The sequence below is a fragment of the Miniopterus schreibersii genome (assembly GCF_964146895.1).
Source record: "Miniopterus schreibersii genome assembly, chromosome: 12".
Classification (NCBI taxonomy): Eukaryota; Metazoa; Chordata; class Mammalia; order Chiroptera; family Miniopteridae; genus Miniopterus; species Miniopterus schreibersii.
Genome location: NC_138112.1, coordinates 42,060,535 through 42,082,818, shown reverse-complemented (window position 1 = coordinate 42,082,818; position 22,284 = coordinate 42,060,535). Strand labels below are relative to the sequence as shown.

The 22,284-nt window shown below is 43.9% G+C and overlaps 1 long non-coding RNA gene across 1 annotated transcript in view; it reads right to left on the bottom strand.

The window, feature by feature from the left end:
• Window positions 1-687: 687 nt before the first annotated feature.
• LOC308565303 overlaps window positions 688-22,284 on the bottom strand; it is a 143,460-nt gene continuing 121,863 nt past the window's right edge. The window contains exon 3 of the long non-coding RNA XR_014000025.1: window positions 688-769. This is a non-coding gene — a long non-coding RNA (uncharacterized lncRNA). The remainder of the gene's footprint in view (window positions 770-22,284) is intronic.

Genomic DNA, 22,284 nt, shown 5'->3' with positions numbered 1-22,284 from the left:
ATGAGCACCAAGACAGCATAGCAGTTGTCAAAATGTGGAAAACTCCCCTACAGGATGGCAGATTGCTTCACCAACTCCGGGCCACCCGATGCCCACCACCACCATCAGCACATGGTGGAGTTGATGGCCTTTCCGCAGGACCCTTGGAACCTCCTCACAGTCCAGCATCCACTCTGATTGGTCAGTGCCATAGTTATCAATCATTTAATTCAATATTGTCCCCTGCCATCATCACCCTCATTGTCATCATCAATACTTACAGACGCGCAAGCTCACAAATATCTCTACCCAGAAACTCCCCGCCTCTCTAACGGTGCTTTCTCGTTCTCTACAGGAGTTTCCTATCCCCTGCCCGTCCTTCCAACGATCCCATTTTGTGGCTCAACACAATCCCTGAGTCGTCCACAGCCATGCCTTCACTTAACCGAGTGAGGATTTGTAAGTCCCCGTTGTGGGGGATTTGTCAACGTAGCTGGGCAGGGCCTCTGTTTCCCATAATTCCTTTTCCTGCGCAGTTTGGGTAGCCTAGGCGACAAGAGACAATTTAAGTGAGACTTAGAAAGTGAAAGTGAAGCAGAGACCATTTTTGTTTTACTCTCAGAAAGCCACTGTAGGGTGACAGGTGCTGTTGCCACTCACCTGCTGGCCCTCCCTGTGAGGCAACAGCCAGCTGGCAGCTCCCCCAGCTCCCCCTGGATCTCTCCCCTCAGCGTCTCGCACGGCTGGGCCAGGTGCATATTAGCTCTGTGATGTAGGGAGCCAGCTTCTCCTGCAATGAAAGGGGAAAGGAAGTGAGAGGTCAACGAAGGTTCTAGGGCAGTCTCGTGAGTTCTGGCTCTTCTTGCAGATTCTCTTTTGTCTTGAATTCCCAGTGTCACATGCATCTTCCTTTCCTGGCTGCCTGCCCTGCAGACATAAAGGAGCAGCCGTACATAACTGCTGACCCAGCTCCCACGCTGCATAATGTCAAACCCCTATAATAAATCTATATCTATAGGTGATAGATAGATATAGATGATAGACAGATAGATGATAGAAAAATAGATCTCCTAATGGTTCTGCTTCTCTGATTGAACTCTGATTTATACAGACACTCACCAGTCATCTAGATGATAAGTCCAGTATTGTCCTCACTTCGATCTCCCCACCATTCCCAACATCTAAGCGTCCACCCAGGGAGCCATTCCACCTTCCAACCTGTTTTGTTCTCCAAGTACATGGATCTTTTTATTTTGTTTTGTTTTATGTTAAGATTTGACAGTGAAACTATTCATTTTATAAATAGCAACCAGAATATCCTGGTAGAAAAGCAGAAGGGAATACATGAGTGACTGCTGCTTAAAGGCTCAACAAAGAACAATGAATAACCTAAGTTCAGGTCTGCTTTCCTTCTTATCCCCTTATGACTGTGCAAACATTAAGCCACCAGATACGATCCTCTGGAAGGGCAGGGCCATGGAAAGCTGCCCACATTTGCAGGTCCCAGCCTTTCACTACAGAGCATCTGCTGTCACCAGTGACAAACACTGCACTCACTGGGGGCTTGGCAACAGCTTAAATACTAAGAACACTTGTTACAAAAATATGTCTGTATTTATTTATCAGAAAGGTGACAGAAGTTGCTAAGCAAATTCATAATGCAAACAGCAGAAATGTTAGGGTACTTAGGAGCAAGGAGCTTAAGTACTGGCCTTTGAGTTCACATAATAAATATGCTCATTACTCGTCTTCCTACCTCTTTAATAACGTCCTGGCATTGATCCCTAACATGTCCCCCTCCTCACTTTCAGCATTTGTCCTCTGGATGCCTGATTATAATGGAAATACATTTCCTTACAAATGCTCTGTTTCTCTAGCCTATTATTCATCATCCACTCACAAAACATTTATTAAGTGCCTGCTGTTTGTCAGGTGCTGGGAATATGACAGCTTATTAGCACAGGATTTGTATTTGTGGAGTTTTCATTCTAATGAGGAAAGATCATCTATCAAAAAGTAACCAAATAAATAATATCATTCCATTTAGTGATAGGTACATATGTGTGTGTGTGTGTGTGTGTGTGTGTGTGTGTGTGTGTGTATGTATATACGTTGGGTAAGGGAAAGTGAGTGTGAACAGGTGGTCAAAGAAGGCCTCTTGGAGGAGGTGACAACTAAACAGAGATATGAACATAAGAAGGAACCAGCCATGTGGCCATCTGAGTAATAGCCTCTCAGCCACAGGGAACTGCAGGGTTCAGGGTCCTAAGGTGGAAAAGATCCAGTCATGCATTCATTCTGTGAGAGCCAACAATAATAATAATGAGTACTGAATGTTTCTTCCTTCAGCTTCTGGAACATTCTAAGCTCTTCTTTTGTACATTCTGTTCCCTCACTGAATCACTCTTGCCCTTGCTCTCTTCATTTTTCAGGTTTCAGTTCAAACATTCCTTCTTCAGAGAAATGTTCCCTAACTATCCAGTCTATGGTAGGGCCTCCTTGTGGTTTTCTCAGATAACTCCTGCTTTTACCATCACAAAGTATAACTGTTTGTATGTTGTATTAGTCAGGGTTCTCCAGAGAAACAGAACCAACAGGAGAGATACAGGTACAGGTATAGAAATACATACAGATACAGGTACAGGTACAGATATAGGTACAGGTACAGATATAAATATAAATACAGATACAGGTACAGACACAGATACAGACACAGACACAGACACAGACACAGACACAGACACAGGCATAGACACAGAGACAGGTACAGATACAAGTAGATTTATTACAGGAATTGGCTCATATGATTGTAGAGGTTGAGAGGTCCCATGCTCTGCAGTCTGCAAGTTGGAGAACAAGGAAGGCTGGTGATATAATTCAGTCCAAGTCCAAAGGCCTGAGGACCATGGGGCCAACGGTGTAAGTCCTGGTTCCAGTCAGAAGGCCTGAGAACCAAGAGTGCCAGGGCTTAGGGGCAGGGGAAGATGGATTTCTCAGCTCAAGCAAAGAGCGAATTCAGCCTCCCTCTGCCTTTTTCCTTCAGCAGATTGGGTGATGCCAAAATTGGTGAGACAAATTTTTTTTACTCAGACTACTGATTCAAGTGCTAATCTCTTCCAGAATGACAGACACACCCAGACGTAACCTTTTACCAGCTATCTGGGCAACCCTTAGCCCGGCCAAATTGACACATAAAATTACCCATCACATATGTGTAGTTATTGGACACATAGAAAGCATTTAGAATAATTACTGAACGAATGAACCAATGAATGGATCATAAAAAGAGTCATCCACAGAGCATCCAAACCAGGAAGGTTGAGCCCTGGGAAAAGGGTGGGGGTAAAATAAAAAGAAAAGAAAGTTATTGAGACAAATTAGGATTTCAGGAAGAAGGAAAGAAGGTGGAAGGGAAAAGTCCTAAGAGAATCCAAAAATGGGGGGGGGGGGGCGCGGAGGGGGCAGGGCTAAGCTAGAGGAAACTGCCCTGAGAGCAGGCCAGGCAGGGCAGTGGACAGCAGGGGCAGACAAAGTCATATAGCAAAACAACAGTTGCACTGAAGGCCACATGCCAGCAAAGGCTTCAGCACTATTAAGAGGGACAGTGTTCTGCAAGCCTGAGATGCAAGGCCTATGGGACCTGCTAGCTACCACCCCACCCTCCTCTGCCTGAACCCTGTCTGTGATGGGCAGGGTGCTTACTTCAGCATCAGTTATCCGTCAACCCCCCACAGTGTCTTTTCTCCTCTACTCGAAGCATTCATGGTCCCTTAGTCATTCTTCACCGACAGACGCTAAACAACCCGCCCTCTGGCCACCTGCCCCATGACAGTTTGTTAAAACCCCATTTGCAGGGTGTTGCCCACCATAGCACCCACTGCGCCAGATGTGGCTGAAGCTCTATGCAATGGGCCGACCGTGACATTTGGCATCGTGATGGTGTGACCTTCTCAAGGCCTTTGAAACTGACAAGCACACCGCCTGGGATGGCCGTGAGCCCTGCCTGCCTTGGCAGGAGAGGTTACAGCAAATGCTCTTGTATTTCATTGTGTGGTAAATTAATGCAAGACAGGAGGAGAGGAAAATAGAACCTGAGCAAGGGCACAAGCCTTTCTGGAGGGCCCCAACAGATGGGGCCATGCATAACGAGATAACACAAGTCCAATCTCAGGGCCAGCTGCTGAGGCATGACTTCTTTCTTAGCGGGGGAAAAAAAACCCAAGAAATTCTCCTTGAAATGAGAACTACAAGGCAGACAAATGTGCCCAAGGAGATGCTGAGGATTGAATGCCCCCAAAGGGCTCTTGGGGGAGCCAGCAAGTTCGATTGAAAATGCCACTGCAGGTGGAGGCAGATTCCTTTTTACCTGCTCAGACTGGATGAAAAACAGACCCTGAGCATTCGTGTGCACCTTCTGTAGGCGCGGGGGCGCCTGCATCTCTGATTGATGTCCCATCGGATGGCTTTCTCCTCAGAGCTATTATTTCCCCAGTTTTCTTATGCCAGAAAAATAACTAAAGAGCTCTGGTACCCTCCTTCCCTGGGACATTGTTTTTAATGTATCCATAAAAGTATATCTTAAAAAGGAGTTGCTCAGTTTTCAACATGTGGGTAATTGATTTGTTACAACTCACACAAGAGCATTTGTCATTTCAAAACAACCAGGACCAACGTGCTTCTTCCTCCCGAGATGAGGGTGGAGGCACTTGACTTATTGCTGCCATTAAATTGAAGTGTTGGGCTGATTATTTGGTATTTCAGAATTCCTTATAAATCACCACCTTATTTTGGTGATTACAATTTTAAGAAGAGACATTTGATTCATAGTTGACATAAGGGAAGGAAGGAGGAAGAGGGAGGGGCCAGGAGGGGCCAGGAGGGGCAGAGGAGACAAGAGACTGGATGAAAGTACAATCAGAAACATCTCTTTGATACATCAGCCCCTTCTCCACGTAGGCAGCCCTGGAATATGCCTGCGCCTGGGAGATTTTCATTCCTGAGCTTTCGCAGGTAAATATAAGGATAAGGGCGGGAGGGCGGGGTCCAGGGCTCTTTGCAGATTGGGATGTTCCATTCCATGCAGAATTCTGATTTCTCCTCGGTAGAAGAGAAATTTATCCTGTGATGCATGGACAAGCCGTGAGATCAAGGTCCATGTTCACAGAGGAATGAGGCAAGCAGAGGGTAGGCTCCACCTGGACACAGCTGGATTCTGAGATGCAACAGAGCATAAAATGACTTCTTAGGCCCCAGTGGGTCTATAAATCAACTGCATGTATTGGCAGGCGAAGGGAGGCAGACCAATGCAGCAGGCTCTTAGCAAGGACCCAGGAATGATCAAAAATGATGCCTGCTTTGGATAAACTTACAGCCTAACAGGGAAGACAGGATTGACACGCTGATTTCCCCATCAGGTTAAAAAGCATATAATACGTGTCATGGGAGGTTATACACAAGTGGCACATAGCTGGTTCATAGTGCCTCTCCCAGCTGGAAGTCAGCTTCTGAAATTTCTTTCCCAGGGAACAAAGACCTCTCTGCTCCAGCAATGGGAGGTCAGGCTTGAGTTTCAAATGCCCCAGGAGAAGGAACCTGCCTGGTCCTTCTGTATTTTTAAAATTAGAGCATGTACAGACACCCAGGAGGCCAGGCTGGCGAGAGAATCCAAAACTAGTCCCATGGGGACTATACCAAGAAAATGGGGCATCGGCCTGGAAAAGAGAAGGGATACAAGAGATCATGCACATCTGAAAGGTTGTCATGGAAAGGGGAGGCAGATTTATTTTGTCATCGATCCAGAGAGAAGAGTAAGGATTGCTGGTGGAAAGCTGCAGAGAGGCAGATTTCAATTCAACGTAATCTAGCAATTAGAGCTCTATGGGTACAGAGAAATGCTGGACAGAGAGCTCCCTGCCACAGGGGGATGTTAATGGCCAACCTGGGTGGTCATGTCAGAGTCACCATTTAGGAAATTCTGCCTTGGGTGGGAAGTAAGGCTAGATGAGATTTAAGGTCCCTTGTCACTTTAAGATTATATGATTCTGTGACTTGAATTCACATTAAAGTGGAAATGGTTACTAGGTTCTTTCCAGAAAGTATATTGTATTAAAAACAAAGGAAATCTTATAAAAAGTGATGGATATATTAATGGAACCATATGTGCCCCTAGCAGGAGAACTGGGCTTAGAAATGTATTTCCCAGGGAACAAAGACCTCTCTGCTCCAGCAATGGGAGGTCAGGCTTGGGTTTCAAATACCCCAGGAGAAGGAACCTGCCTGGTAATGACTGTGGGCATCCATTACAGCACTGAACGTGGAATCCTAACCCGGAGCAGCAATAATGCAGAGGGATTAAGAACAGATACATTGGCATCAGCAAGTGGTTATAGGTTCTGGTTCTATCACTTACTAGCTGTGTGGCCTCTGAAAAGTTACTTAAACTTTCTGAGCTTCTTTTTTCTCATTGGCCAAAGGAGGATCCTAACAGTGCCGCTCTCACAGAGACACTGTGAAGATTTAATCACATAATTTATGCAAAGAATTTCATGCAGTGCCTGGCACATAGCAAGCACTCAATCATTATAAGCTATTAAGAATAATACAGCATTTTCTTAATTTTAGATGCATAGTTTTCTGTATTTTAATGTTTCTGAAATCAGAACATGTCTTATAATAGACATTCGCATGTATTATTTTTTCCCTCCCACCACACAGCAGCCTTTCACAGTTACCAATCTGAGCCCTTTTAGAATAAAAAGTGAAATCTGCTACACCAAGCATGCAGCTACATTTGTTCCTTCAACACCCCATGCAGGACCCCATCCAGGATTTAGCAAGCAACATAGGCCACCACTTACCATGCTCTTTTTGTGTGCCTGGTGCGGTCCTGTACCAGACGGCTGCGCGCACACCATCTCATTTAATCCTCACGTCACCCAGCATTATTACTCCCATCTGCTCACTGAGGCTCGGCGTGTCCTAGAACCTGGCCCAAAAGCATGTAGCTAGAAAATAGTGAGTCCAGTTTATAAACCAGGTCTGTTTGACTTCATTGCCCAGGCCATTTCCCAGGAAGCTATAAGAAAGGTGGGAATTAGAGCTCTTCCAACTTCCAGTTATTATCTCCCAGGCTAAAGCCTCATATGTGGCTTTTAACAAACAGTGGTTCTCTGGGGCTGGGGAGAGGTGTATGGGAAGGGGGCTGGTATGGGCTCCAGTCCCAATCTACAGCAACGCTTTATATACCCCCTGAAGGGGCATGTGTGCACACACAGGCACACGTGCTCACACACCCGTGCACACACAGACACATCCACATCTGGCAGCCATCTGGGGGAAAGGCCGGGGTAAGGGTGGGCCTCACTGGAGCAAGGATGCTGGTTGTTCCCCGACAGTCACTACTTTAGCGAAGTTCCCAGTCCAGGGACTGGCCCTCAACCTCATAGGCCTAGAAACAGGATCCTGTCAGTCCTCAGAGGAAGAGGGCCCCTGATTCAGAACAGAGGACTGACATCTAAACCAGCTGTCAGTATATTAATTTGCAGTGAGAGCTCTGGGCGCCAATGGCCTGCCTGGTACACCTGACTGGGCTCCGTGTCTCTGGAGACAGCCTCTTACAAAGCCAAGTTCCCAGCAGGTGCTTAGTGAGCATGGGGTCAGGGAGGGGGACTGGGAAGGCCAGATGCCTTGTCCCCAAGAGGGGTGGCCTGTAGAGCATCAGACTCAGGTCCAGGCCTGGCCCTGCTCCCTCCCCTTGAACAAGCCCTGGCACCTTTGCCCCTGTGGCTTCTATATGGGGGTCCCTCCTTGTCCTGACAGTCCCTACCATTGAGGTGGCAGCCTCAAGGTCTAGCTGCCTCCCTGAGATGAAGTGGCCGAGCTCTGCCTGATCACTGCCCAGGCCCCCCCATCCGGTGTTCACCGCCCCTCCCCCTACACCTGCATGGCAGCCACCCTCTTCTGGAAGAGGAGGTGAGGGGCCCTCAATTACCAGAGTCTGCGGTGCGGAGGAGGAGGTGTTAGCCTATTTCCCACTGCTGCACACTGCTGCGTGAGCCCAAATGCAATATTCCCCTAACCCTGTCCCACCACGGTGAGTCTTGGTAATTTTAGCTCCACCGTCCTGAGCCTGGAAGTAAGTTTTCTTGCTCCAGACCTGACAAGGCATATGTAGCAGATGAGCCTTGAGGAAGGACCCCTCTAAGCCCAGTTCACAGACCTCTGCATCCCTTGTCCCAGAGGCTCCTCTCTCAACCCTCGCCCCATAGTCTGCCGTATTCCCTGCCAAGTATCCCAACTTCTCTCCAGCCCTGAGCCCAACCCTGAGGGACACCTGCCCTGTTCCTGCAGCCACACCCCCATGAGGGTGATCACCATCCCTGGGGCTCCCCATGGCCTCCTGGTACTGCCTGAGATCCCTGAGAACATCTGGGTAATGACAGCAACATTAATAATAATAACAGCATCTATTATACACATATCCAATATGTACCATGTGCCAGGTACTCTGCTGAAAACTTTACATGCATTAGACTCTCATTTAATCCTACAAACAACCCCCAGAAATGGGTGCTGTTCACATTTCATGGGTGAGGAAACCAAGAAGCCTAGAGTAGAATCCTCAGTGTCACCCGCTCATACGTGTCAGGGCCAGGCCTTGAACTCAGACCTGCCTGACTCCAGAGCCCATGCTTACCACACTACACTATCTTGCCACCCCTCTTGCAGTGCAGCCTGTCTAGTAGCACTGCCAAGTGTCCGATGGTGGCAAGAACAGTGAGAGACTTTATCTCCTCCGTAATTTATTCAGAGGGCTAGGAAGAAAACAAACATCATTCATGGGATAGAAATAATGGAGGACACTATTTAGATGAGGTGATTAGAGTTCAACTCCACCAGCACCCCTATACTTTAATATGGACTATTAAATTCTTCTTAATTATATATATTTTGCTATGCAAAAGCAATTTCAAGCCTGTTTCTGTCCAGTTGTCACCGCCTAAAGCCTTGCAACATGAAAATTCTGGATTCTTCCATCAATACCCAGGGCTAGGACCACTCCCAGGTGAACCTGCTCACCCAATTGGCCTCCTGGTACCAGCATCTGTCCTTCTTAGGACTATCTTCTGAGGCCAGGACAGCTTTCATCAGACTGTGCCTCGTGCGCTGGCTAGCAGCTCTCTTCCAGGTCCCCTGGCCCCCAAGCCCACAAGCATTGGGAGCTTTCTTCACCCAAGCTGCCCTCTGGAGAGCCATCCCCATTACGCAAGCAAAAAGCTCCTCCTTTCTTTTGTGTCGGTTGGCATGGCATCCAAAAAAAGGAGAACAGCAATGAGGAAAAAATAAAGCTATGGTTTTAAGATTTCCTGGCATAATTCGAAGAAAGATTATGCTAAGTCTGGAGAGAAAAAGATTTTCATCAAAGGAGCATCATTAAAATTTTCCACATCATTTAAACTTCTGTGATAATTTAAACCAGTGAATTTGTAAATAATAACAATGATAATAATAATACCATTTTAAAAGCACACAAAGTGTGTTTAAGCAAATTTTTGCATGGGGCCTTCTCTTCCAATATCAATAGGAACTGATAATCATGGTTTTCTGAAAACCTAGCATGAAAAGGAAACGGGCCTGAAAACTTTGTCCAAGGCCTAGAGTGTGCACAGAAGGGAAATAAGATGAGTGGAAGGTGGTAGGTCTGATGAACAAATATTATTTTGAGCACCAGCTGCACGCAAGGCCCTGTGTCAGGCATTTATGATAGATTAAACCAGAAAAAAGGACCAGCCTCAGGAAGTTCCTACTCTAAAGGGACTGTGGCATGATGAAAGCACAGGGGCCTTTACATACAAAGGCAACAACTCCAGAGTTCAATTTCCAACCCTGTGACTCAACTGGGAAAGTCACTGAACCATCGGTCTGTGCCTCCCTTCCCTCCTTTAGAAAGTAAGAATAGTGATGGTCAGCTAAGGTGTGTAAATGCCCCGAAAGAGTGCCTGCTACACGCTGTGTGTGCTGGCCCTTCCTGTTCTTTTTATAATAGACAGGACACCCAGTCTAGGCTCCATCAGAGTATGTATTTTTTAAATAGATTAAGATTAAAAATGTAGTTCCTCAGTTACACTAGCCACATTTTAAGCACTAAGAGTCCCATGTGGCTGGAGGCTACTGTATTGAACAGCACAGGTGTGGGCTCTCTGGACTAAGGGACATCAAGTCCGATTGAAACCAGAAACACATACTAAATACAGAGTGTCCGTCTACAGAGTGGACATTGAGACCTCCAGCATTCTCTCCACAAGGACTCTAGTGATTGCAGTTAAATCAGGTTCAGACCCTCCAGGCAGGAGACTGGAGGATTCTTCTCCAAGAAATCTGGCCAGTCCAAGAGGAAGGCACAAACGTGTGATAGCAAGGGATCCAACGAAACAATCTAGCAAAACTACCCTATGCTGAGACCCAGAGTTGGTGAGTACAAACCATGAACAGACAGACAAAGGCAGGCAGACAATCACCAAACATATAAGGAGTGCCTCTACCCCAGAGACAGACTAAATCAAATGGGGAAAAGCAATTTGAGGAAAAGAGACCGCAGGAAAATAAAGCATCCAGATATCTATTGATAACTACCTTAGAGAGGTAGGTGAAGATTTCGAATCCACTAAATTAGAAGAGGAAGCTATTAAAAAGTACTATTCAGAAAACAAAGAACAACAAAAAAAGTACTCTTGAAAATTAACAGAAACCTGTGAGCAGAAATGAAAGATTCAATACAAGGGCTAGAAGATAAAATTGAGTGAATCTCCCAGAAAGTACAGCAAAAAGATAAGGAGATGGAAAATGAGAGAAAGATTTTAAAAATGGAGGGTCAGATCAGAAGATCCAATAGCTGAAAACTAAGAATTCTAGTAAAAAGTGGGGGAAATGGTGGGGAGGAAAACCTCTAAGAGGTTCTTTTCAAAAAAATATCCTGGGGCTGAAGCACATGAGTTTTCATAGCAAAAGGGCCCATTGAGGACCCAGCACAATGCATAAAAATAAAGTCACTCTAAAGCATAGACGGGAAATTTCAGAACCCTGGAGCCAAGTAAAATACCCTAAAAACCTGATGAGAAGAGGGGGGGAAAGATTACAGAAAATGAATCAAAATGATTGGCATGAGACTTCCCGAGGGCAACTCTGAAATCTTAAAAAAAAAAAAATTTAATGAAGCAATGCCATCAAAATACTGGGGGAAAACAATTTTCAACTCTGAATTCTATACTTATTCAAAATACCAAATAAATTCGATAGTAGAATAGAAACAGTTAGAGACGTGCCAAGTTAGAGATATATCACCTCCTTTGACCCCTTTCTTGGAAAGTTACTGGAGAATATGACACAGCAGAATGAGGACGTGAGGGAGGATGGCATGAGGTGCAGGAAACGGGGGCCTGACCCAAGTGAGAGGCAAAGGGCCCCTGGGATTCTGGCGATGAATGGTCTCCGCGCAGCAGGCAAGAGGTCGGGAGGCCACCCCGAACTTGGTCAGGAGCTTCATAAGCGATTTCTTCAGGAAGACGTTGATAAACTACCTTATGTGTCTGTATTGAGAGGAAATTCAGACATCTGGGAGAATGTCTGGGGGTTGAATTAATAATGAGAACAAAGAACACAATGGAAAAGTATTAATAGGAGATCATTATAAATGCCCCAGAAAACAAAGAGTTGTGCAAAAAAGGACAAGTATTAACTAAGCTGAAAATAAAATTTACAGGCATAATCATATAAATCCGAATCTTGATCAAACTGAAATTTTCATATGAATATGAAGGGAGACCGAGGGGGCAGCAGAAATATGCGGTGTGTGTACACGAGCAGACGGGAGTGGAAACTAAGTGCCCGGCCACCACAGAAGCAGCCGAGAGTGAGACTGACACTGAACTACCAAGAACTAGCAGCACGAGCACAGTTCAGAGCTGGAGGTAAAAACTAACACAACCCCAACAGGAGAGGGGACTCGATGGGGTGACGTGACTTGAGGCACGGACTGCAGGATTTTTTAAAAGGACTTGCAGAATTATCTGACTGTTTAAAATATGGTCACATTTAACTTTGTTTAAAAAAAAAATTAAAACTTTAAGCAAGGGAACTATTTAGGATTGACAGAATTTTCTGATTGTAAGGAGAGAAAAAAGAAAGAGTATTAGTCAGCTCGGGCTGCCATAACAAAATACCATAGACTGGGTGGCATAACCAATAGGAATTTATTTTCCCAGTTCTGGAGACTGGAAGTCCAAAATCGAGATCCAGCAGGATCAGTTCCTGGTGAGAGGTCTCTTACTGGCTTGCAGATAGCCAGCTTTTTGCTGTTTCCTCACATGTCCTCTTCTTATAAATTCACAGCCCTAACAGATTGCCACCCTTAAAACATCATTTAACCTAAAGACCCTATCTCCAGATATGGTTGTATTAGGGGCTAGGGCTTCAACATTTGAATTGGGGGAAGGGGGGACACAATTCAGTCCATAGCAAGGAGTCAGGGTTGATTGTACATTTCTAGTTTAAATAACTGAATGAATGGGGATGTCATAACATGGATACAAAGCCTAGGCAGGAGGGCAGGGAGCCAGTCAACTGGCAATGACAAGCTCCAGGTTAGGCTAAGTCTGCAGTGCCAGTGGGACAGCTAAGAGGAGCGTCCAGTTGATGACTGTACATAAGAGTTCGGAGCTCAAAGTCCAGGTCAGAGCTGGAGACAGTCGTTACTGTTAGAGCCACAGACTTTTTGGGAACGGAGCAGGATAAAAGAAAGGAAAGGCAAATTCAGACCCCTAAAGACCACCAAGGCTTAAGGGTCAATGGGTTTCATGAAGAGGAGACCCCAAGGAAGCTGAGGAAGTGATCGATAGTTAAATGCTCCAGAGAGACCCAAGGAACTAAGGACTGAGAACTGTCCACTTGGCCTGACGGTGAGGAGGACACGGCAGCCTTACCCGGAGCAGGCTGAGTGGAGCGGCGGGGACAGATGCCACACTAGCCTAAGTCCAGGAGCAGATGGGAAACAAGTGGATGGGCATGAGTAGGTGGTAGAGTGCCCTTTCTGGATGTTTGGCTGTGAAGGAAAAGAAGGAGATAAGGCGAAGGCATGACTTCAAGCACAGTGATTATGCGTTTAGAGGGAAAAACCATGAGGCAGAGGAGATACGGAAGAGACAAGTGATAACTGAGAGTGGCCATGGTGGACAGGAAAGGGGTGGGGTATAAAGCCATGGTGGGGCAACAGGTCTCAGGAAAAGCATAGGAATGGAGGAGAGGAGGAGAGGAGGTAAACTCTGGAGGCTGGATTGTCCCCGTAATTTAATCTCTTTTGAGTTACTGTCCCAGGAGTTACCAAGGAGAACATTTGGCCACCACCCTCTACGGTCCGTTCTTGCTCCTGCCCCGTCCACCCTTTCCTCACCTTGCTCCGCTCGGCTCCAGCCTCTTGTCCTTTCCTTTTCCCTGCCCTACTTGTCTGTCACTGACATGGTCTTTGCTGAGCCACTATGGCTGGCCTCCTAGCACAAAGGCAACTGAGAGGGGCTGGGACTTAGGTGTTCATGTCCGAGTACCCGGTACACAGGTAATGAGCCCTCCGGGGTGTGCAGGGGAGAACAGCTGGAGGCAGAGATGGGTCAGAGTCGTCCTTCAGAGAGATGCCTCTCTGGCAGGTAGAGATGATACTGTGAACTTTCTCAACACCTGCCTGACAGGTTGAGGAAGTGGAAGCGTGCAGAGGAGGTCAGCCCACCAAGATGTGAGTCCTTCATTGGGTCCCTGGTCACTTCCGTCCCTTTCGAATGAAATGCACAAAATTCTCAGACCCACAACCAGACACGCTGGCTGTTCTCTTAGTAGTCATTGACTGAGGACATGTAATTCCAAAAGGCTCCTCTGAATCTACTACTGCCTTTAAGTATTTCCTTTTCGCAAGTGGATCTACATGTTTGCAACATACATGAATACATAATTTCAAAATATACCTGTCTATAAGCAAGGCTTGGTGAGTGTATGGATCTGTGAAACTCTCTGCGATAAATCTACTTTTTCCCAGCCATCAGGCTCCAAGTTCCTCCAGTTGGAAAAGATTGATTCAGACTTCACCAGAGTTAGGGGAGGGTGTGGATACCTTGCCATGGAGGAGAAGTACCTTCATGAGGTCAAACCAGGTATCCACAAGATCAGGGAACAGAAATCCTCCCAGAGAGTTCTAAGTGTCTTCATCTCCTCCTACATAGAGCTTGCCACCCATGCCCACAGGCACCAAAGAATAATATCTAAATGATTATGTGACTCCCCACATTTAAATGAATGTTTTGAGATTACTAGAGTGAATAAATGTTTAAATTAGTAACTGTGTCAATTATTATGTGTATCAAAGCTCTCTCTTCAGTTTTAAGATAATTGTCCGTGTTCCTCCATCTCCACCCAAGCAATTTTGCAATCCATTATGTGCCAGCCTAGGTCTACGTACATGATATATGTGATCTCATTTAATCTTGACACCCTCATGGAGTGGGTACTATTATCTTCATTTAATAGATGTGGAAACTGAGGATCAAAGAAGTCAATTGTTTTGCCCAAGGTCACATAGCCAATAAATGATGGAGTTAGTTTCCAAATTCAGATTCTGTATGTTACAAATTCTCTTTTCACTACAGTACACAGTCTTTTTTTCCTCTGAAATATAGAGATTTTGTCGAGAGAAAAAGTAGAGGTAGGGAGTGGGTGGTAGTCATTTTTTAAGCTGGTTCCAGGCAGAAGGAACTCCTCCTAATGGCATTTCCATAATTAGAATGCATTTTTTCTGATAGTTATAATTCAGGCAATTGCAGTGACATTCAGCTGAAACCTGGCATGCAAGATGTTCATTTCTCTTAAAAGTTCACTTTTAATTGGTCCCAGTTCTTTCCAAGTCTGGAAGAAGTTCACAGTGTGTACTTCTGACGTTTCCAATGTTGAAGTCTGTTTGACACAAGTACTCAATCCCTGAGTTTATTCTGAATTCCCTGATGAGAGACAGGGAGGACTGGGTGGGTGATGCAGACAATGAGGAAAAGGGCGGGGGCTTGTCAGACAAAGGGACTGCTCCCTACAGCACGCACACCGCTCCCAAAGGGACTCTAGAATCAGAGCACATTCTATAAACCACAGGGGGGTAGGAAAATACCCTGCAGAGGACAGCGCACTCCCTCACTCCCCACGGGCCTCCACGGACATGGGCTGCAACCATGACACCCCCCCTCTATCAGTCTGAACAGCCCTGACTGAGTTTTCCACGGTAATTAAAGTGGATACCCTCAAGAGAAGCTGGGCTGTGCCTGTAGTAAGACTCCTTGAGAATTCTCTATTCTCTGGACTTAAGAAATAGCCCAAATCCCAAAGAGTTCTAGAATTTGCATTAAGTGAAGAGAGAAAAGCAGGGAGCCGGAGGGGGGGGGGGAGGGGTGAGAACAAAGGATGAGGTAGGACCGGAAGGTGTGGATGAAGTCTACCACTTGCTATGGATATAAATTCCTTAAGCATCAATTTCCTGGGCCAAAAAGAAATTGGGTGAATAATTCCACCTAGTGAGGAGTCCATGTGGCATTATATCTAGCCCAGTTCAAACTACTGTTTCTTACTATAGCAGACCAGATGTTCTGACAAACCCTCTAACTATATTAAATAAAGTATGGGAATAAATAGGTCAGGAAGAAAGTAAAAAATTCTCGAAGCTAAAAATTAGGTAAAGGTATTGGAGACCTAAAAGAACACTGAAATCAATTTTCCCTCGAGGGCATTTGGCAAACTCAGGTGACCCTGAGTTTCAGTAGCCATGGCCCAGCAGTTTATAGGAAACAAGAGACAAACTCTGGCCCATCCAAAGTGAGGAGTCTGAACAGAACTCCACCCCCACCCCTGCATAAAGTTAGGAACTCAAAGCACTGTGTCCCCATGGGTGAAGTAGAAATAACAGCCCAGTCCCTCACCAGAGGGGACAGTAAAATAAATTGGCCACCTCAGACCTTGCCTTCTAGGTGAAAAAGACAAATATTTCTGAGAATTGCAACTACAAACCCAGGTTATAATCAAAATTTGAAGCCCAAATTGTTATTATCTGATTGTCCACAAATGATACTGTAACTTAAAGATGTCCCTTTTTAATAGTGCTCCCAGAAGCCGGTCAGAAACAAACAAATCCTTTTTGGTGAAACTCATCTTCAACCCAGGCTTAATAATTTCTACAGACAATATTCCAAGAAATATGCGATGTACTCAAAAAAGCATAATACACAAGGAAACATGACTCCATAAGTAAAAGCCAGCAGAAATGGCATCAGCCTCATCATAACCCGTAAAGATGTCAGATATTAGAATTAACACTCGCAAAATACAAAGTATGTTTGATAGGTTTAGGAATAAAAATAAGACTCAGAATAAGAGTAAGGAGAAATATAAACATGACCAAACAGATTAAAAACATATAAAATTGAAATGAAAAGTCAATTAATGGTGTAACATTCTTAGATACACCTAATGAGAGCTTTAATCAACTCTAAGGCAAATTTGAAAAGAATTACCCAAAATGCAGCATAGAAGTAAAAACAATTTTTTTTTTGAATATGCAAAGGAGAGGTTAAGAGACATGGAGGCTAAAGTGAAAAGGTCTAACATCGGATCAGTTTTGAAAGGAGAGGAGAGAGAGATAGGAGAGAAGCATGACTTGAAAAACTGATGGCTGAGACATTTTCAAGACTAAAAAAGACATTCATCTTTAGATTGAAACAAAATTCACTTCTAAACAAAGTGAATTTGCAAAACACCAAAGGCAAAGAGAGGGCCTTTAAAATAACTGAAGGGGTGGAGGCAGGGAAGACAGACAAAAAAATCAAACTAACCGGTGACTTCTCAATGAAAGTCAAAAGACAGTGGGATGATATCTTCAGGTGCTGAGAAAAATAAATAAATTGTACACTCAGCAAAAATGTCCAACAAGAATGTAGGTGAGACTCCCAGGTGTCATCAGAAGACCCTCACTGTGCCAGTTATCAATTTATTGACTCTCAGCTCCAAACTTGTTCTTCTGCTCTGCCAATGTGGAGAAGGCTCTTTAAATACTTTTCCTTTGCCAGCTGGCATCACATTAAGCTTTGTCAACAAAGGGCACTGGAAAGATACTGCAGAAGGTTTTCCTTCTGGGTTTCAGTCCTTGACCTCTCAGCGCAGCTTCTGTAGCACCTGGCTCCTCCATGGCAGGGCATTAGTACCAAGCAGCCAGCAGCTTCTCCCAGCACCTCCCTCGGGTGCTGTCCTAGTGGGGTGCCTCTAGCGAGACAACTGGTGAACAGCATTCCCTGGCCACCGGAGGACAGATTTCCACAAGTTCCACCACAGCAACTTGTCTGCCGTTGAATTAGCCACGGCCACACTCTCTCCAATAAGGTCTGGATCTTGTACCTGTTATTCCTTAACGCTCTCTTTGCTACTTATTACCAATCCCTTATTACTCCAATCCCCATTATAGTTAATAATTCTTTATTATAAATTTTCCCTGCTCAAGTGACTGTGTGGTTTCTCTCTGCTGATTGGACTTCACCGATATATTCATTGGATATATATTTAATTGAGAAGAACAGTGATCACAAAGAGCAGGTCTAAGATGCAGTGAGGAATGATAACCAAAGAAATTGGTAAACATGGGTAAATTTTTAAAATACACATTCATTTCCTTCTTTCATCTTCCTAAGTCTGGTGCCTTTAAAGCAAATCTCCAAGAAATCATCCCTGTGTTCCTCTCCTTCTTAGCAAACCAGATGGTGGCATGGGGAAAGCAAGAGCTCTGGAGTCAGACAGACCAGGATATAAATCAGGCTCTGCCACCGCCAGCCATGTGACCTCAGAGAAATTGCTTAACCTCTTTAAGCCTGTTTCCTCACCTGAAAACTGGGATAGCAGGGACTAAGTCACCCATTTGCCAAGATACTTAACTTAAAAAACCTATTTGAAATTGCCGAGAACATAGAACCTTCTCTCTTTTGAAGAAACCATTTCAAAAAGACACTTGTTCCCTAGAGATCCCTGAATCCCTCTCCTGGTCATAGACTTTTCTTTCCTCCAGAGGACCTCTGTGCTCTTGAAAGGAATTCTCAAATGTTCTTTACCTAATGGGTTTATTTCATTAGCTGATGTCTGCACAGAGCTCAGAAAAAGAAGTGTTGAGCCAGCTCTTTCTACTACCTGGTTCGCTTCCCCGCCTAATGGATTTCTAAATCTTTAAATCAGAGCCCTGGATATTTGGCCCTCCTGCTATAATCAGATCAGGAGAGACCAACTGTCCTGAGCCAAGGATGAAGTGGAAAGGCAAGGATATCTAAGGATATTTGCTATGCTGTGAGTTTTAAGTCAGTCCATCTTTGCTGGCACTGACTGAGCCATACCATTATGTAATATACAGGGCTGTGGGGAAGGGAGGGAAGTTTAACATCAAGACTTTCCCAAGTCCACAGCATAATCTGGGTATGGGCCAACTCTGCTCACCCACCCATGATGTGTTTGAGTCTAGCTGGTTTGGATGGATGCCAGCTAGGCCCTGTACTACTCAGTCATTTAGCCAGTTGGTCATCACTCTGTTAGTGACAAAAACAGCATTCTATGGGCAAAGCTTAGCATGAGGACCTGGGCCAAGCAAATGTAAAATTATACATGGCCTCTGTCCCCTGGGAACTCATCCAAAAAAGAGCAAGTGAATTCATAGTTTCACAATCTTAGAAGTTGTCTAGTGCCTCCTTCTCCCCAATCCTGGACTTTCAGCCTCTGATGGAATGTTTCCAGGAATGGGGAGTTCTCACTCTCCAAGGAAGGGTCTCCCATGAGAGAAGAACTGAGCATTAGAAAGTTCTGGGTTTGCAGCTGAAAATTTCCTTCCATGAATAAAAGAGTATACAGTGCCAAACCCCAAAGCAAACAGCAGCATCAGTATCTGAACTACAGACATATATTCAAAGACAGATGTGTGGGACAATCGGAGTCTCTCACAACTGGCAACCAGAGGACAGTATTCAGTGAGTCCACCACTGCAGAAGTGACCACTTCTCTATTCACTTGAGTTGGGACCCTCCACTGATGTCTTCTGAATCAAAAAGTGTCTCCAAGAGAGGAGGACTTCTACTTCTGGGAAGATGGATTAAACATACTTTCCCCTCTTCCTCCTGCTAAGTACAACCAAAAGTCCTTGATGTTATACTCAAAAGCAAACTTAAGAAACAGCTCAGAGATGAAGAGAAGTAGGTAGATCAGCTAGAGACCATAGAATCAAGGAATGAGAGGGTGATGAGTTACATGGGTTTTATATTTGGCTCATGTATCCTAGACATGGAGCTTAAAGAGCCAGCAACCTAAAAATGCCAAGAGATGTAAACAACAACAACAAAAAATATTCTCTCTCTAGCCAAAGAATCAGAATAGGAGCAGCCTAGTAAGACAGAAAACTTTTAGACAATAACCACTCTACTCCCACCAAGCGCCACAATAAAAATCTGTGGCCCCATCCCCACCCATGGCTACAAAGTTGAGTGGGGAGCTTAGACTTCCATGCTTGTGAGGCTGTAGTGAAAAGCACCATAACATCTCAGACAAGACAGTGTCGAGAGAGGATAAATAGGGAGCTGACATTTACATCCCCATCAGACAGTAAGAGGGTCAACCACGTCCCCTCCTGCGGTGTTAGAGGAGACCACCTGGGGATTCTGGACCTTCATCCCCACCCAGCAGTAACGAGAAATCCTTCCACTCCTCCCTGGAGTGGTGTCAGAGGAAGCCTAATGGAGAGTCAAGACTTTCATCACCTCCCAGTAACAAGGAGGCCACCCCTAGGATGTCAACAGAAACTGAGTGAGGAATCTGCATTTCTACTTTCATTTGGCCATAATGAGGTAGTGCCTCCTCCCCCCTGCCAAAGCTTTGTCAGAGAAAACTAATTAGAACAAAAGGTTTAAATAAATCCAAAGTCTCATAACATTATACATACAAATATGTTCAGATTTCAAGTGAACATCTCTTGGCATACCAAGAACCAGAAAAATCTCAAACTGTATTAAAAAATAGAATCAAAACATGCCAACCCCAAGATGAAAGAAATGTTAGAACTATCTGACAAAGATCTTAAAGTAGCCAAGCTTTCTTTTCTTTTTTATTGAATTTATTAGGATGACACTGGTTAACTAAAGTAGCCAAGCTTTTTTTTAAAAAAAAAAATGCTTCAGTGAGCAATTACAAATATGCTTGAAACAGCTGAAAAAATTGGAAAGCCTCAGTAAAGATCTAGAAGATGTAAAAGAAAACCAAATGGAAATTTTAGAACTAAAAAAATATAATAACCAAAAGAGAAAGTTCAGTGGATGGGCTCAACAGTAGAGAGAGAGAAAAAAATCAGTCAACTGGAAAACAGGACAATAGAAATTATTTGATCTGCAAAACAGAGAGAAAATGAACTAAAAAAAGGAACAAAGCCTCAGATACCTGTGAGACCATAACAAAATATCTAACATTCATGACATTGGAGTCCCAGAGGAAGAAGAAAAAAAGGGCAGATATCAAAAAGATTTCAAAGAAATAATAGCTGAAAACTTCTGAAATTTTGCAAAAGACATAAACCTACAGATTCAAAGAACTAAGAGAATCTAAAACAAAATAAACCCAAAGGTTTTGTCTAAATGCTTTGTCTGCATTCAAAAAAATTTGGCACCCATTCATGATTTTAGAAAACTTTCAGGAAAACAGAAACAGAGCATGACTTCTTCCACGTAATAAAGAGCATCTACAAAAAGATCTACACTAACATTATAATGATGAAAAACTCAATGCTTTCCCCCTAAGATTGGGAACAAGTCAAGGATGTTTACTTTCACTGATCTTATCCAGCATAAGAACACGAAAGGAAGTGCTGGAAGATCTTGCCAGTGCAATAAGACAAGACAAGAAAAGATAAGGCATTTAGATCAGAAAGAAAGAAAGAAAACTGTCCCTATTTGCAGATGACATGACTATCTATGTAGGAAATCCCAAGGCATTTACAATATAACTCATAGCACTAATAAGTGAGTTTAGCAAGGTCACAGGATATAAGGTGAACATTAAAAAATCATGGTATTTCTACATACTATACTGAAGTCTCACAGGTTATGCAAAAATTTACTCAGAATGAATCATGGACATGAATGTAAAACATAAAACTATAAAACTTTTGGAAAAAACATAGGGGAAAGTCTTGGGGTTCTAGGCTAGACAATGAGTTCTTAAATTTAACATCAAAAGCACAATTACAAAAATAAAACATGATAAAGTGGACTTCATCAAAATCCAAAAAACTTTTGCTCTGTGAAAATTCCTGATTAAAAAAACAAGCTACAAACTAGGAGAAAATATTTGCCAACCACTTATTCAATAAAGGATTGTATTCAGAATATATTGAGAACTCTCAAAATTCAACAGTATAAAAACAAACAACACAATTAGACAATGGGCAAAGGCAATGAAAAGATGTGTCACCAAAGAGAACATGCAGATGGCAAATAAGTACATGAAAACAAGTTCAATCAACATCATTGATCACTAAGGAAATGCAGATTAAAATCACAATAAGATACCACTGCCCACCTATCAGAGTGGCTAAAATAAACAATAGTGACAATATCAAATGTTGGCAAAGATGCAGAGGACCTGAATCACTGGAAATGACTGGTGGAAATGTAAAATGGTACAGCCACTCTGGAAAACAATGTGATGTTCTTTAAAAAGTCAACATTCAACTACCGTATAAGCAGTTTCACTCCTCTATACTTATCCTAGAGAAATGAAGGCTTATATTCACCCCAAAACCTGTACATGGATGTTTATTGCAGCTTTATTTGCAACAGCCAAAAACAGAAAACAACTTGTATGTCCTTTAATGGATGAATGATTAAACAACCTGTGGTACATCTGTGCGATGGAATACTACTCTGCGATAAAAAGGTATAAATGGCTTGGATGAATCTCCACAGAATTATGCTGAGTTTAAAATATCCCAAAAGGTTACATACTATATTATTTCATTTATTAAAAACATCCTTAAAATGATGAAATTACAGATATGGGTAACAAATGAGTGTTTGCCATGGATAAAGAGGTGATGTGGAAGGAGGGAGGCAACTGTGATTGTAAAAGAGCAACATGAGAGATCCTTATGGCTGTCTTCAGAAATCTGAGGGCTGTAATGGAGAAAAGGAGCTATGTTTTGTGTTACTGCCTGAGTAATGGCTG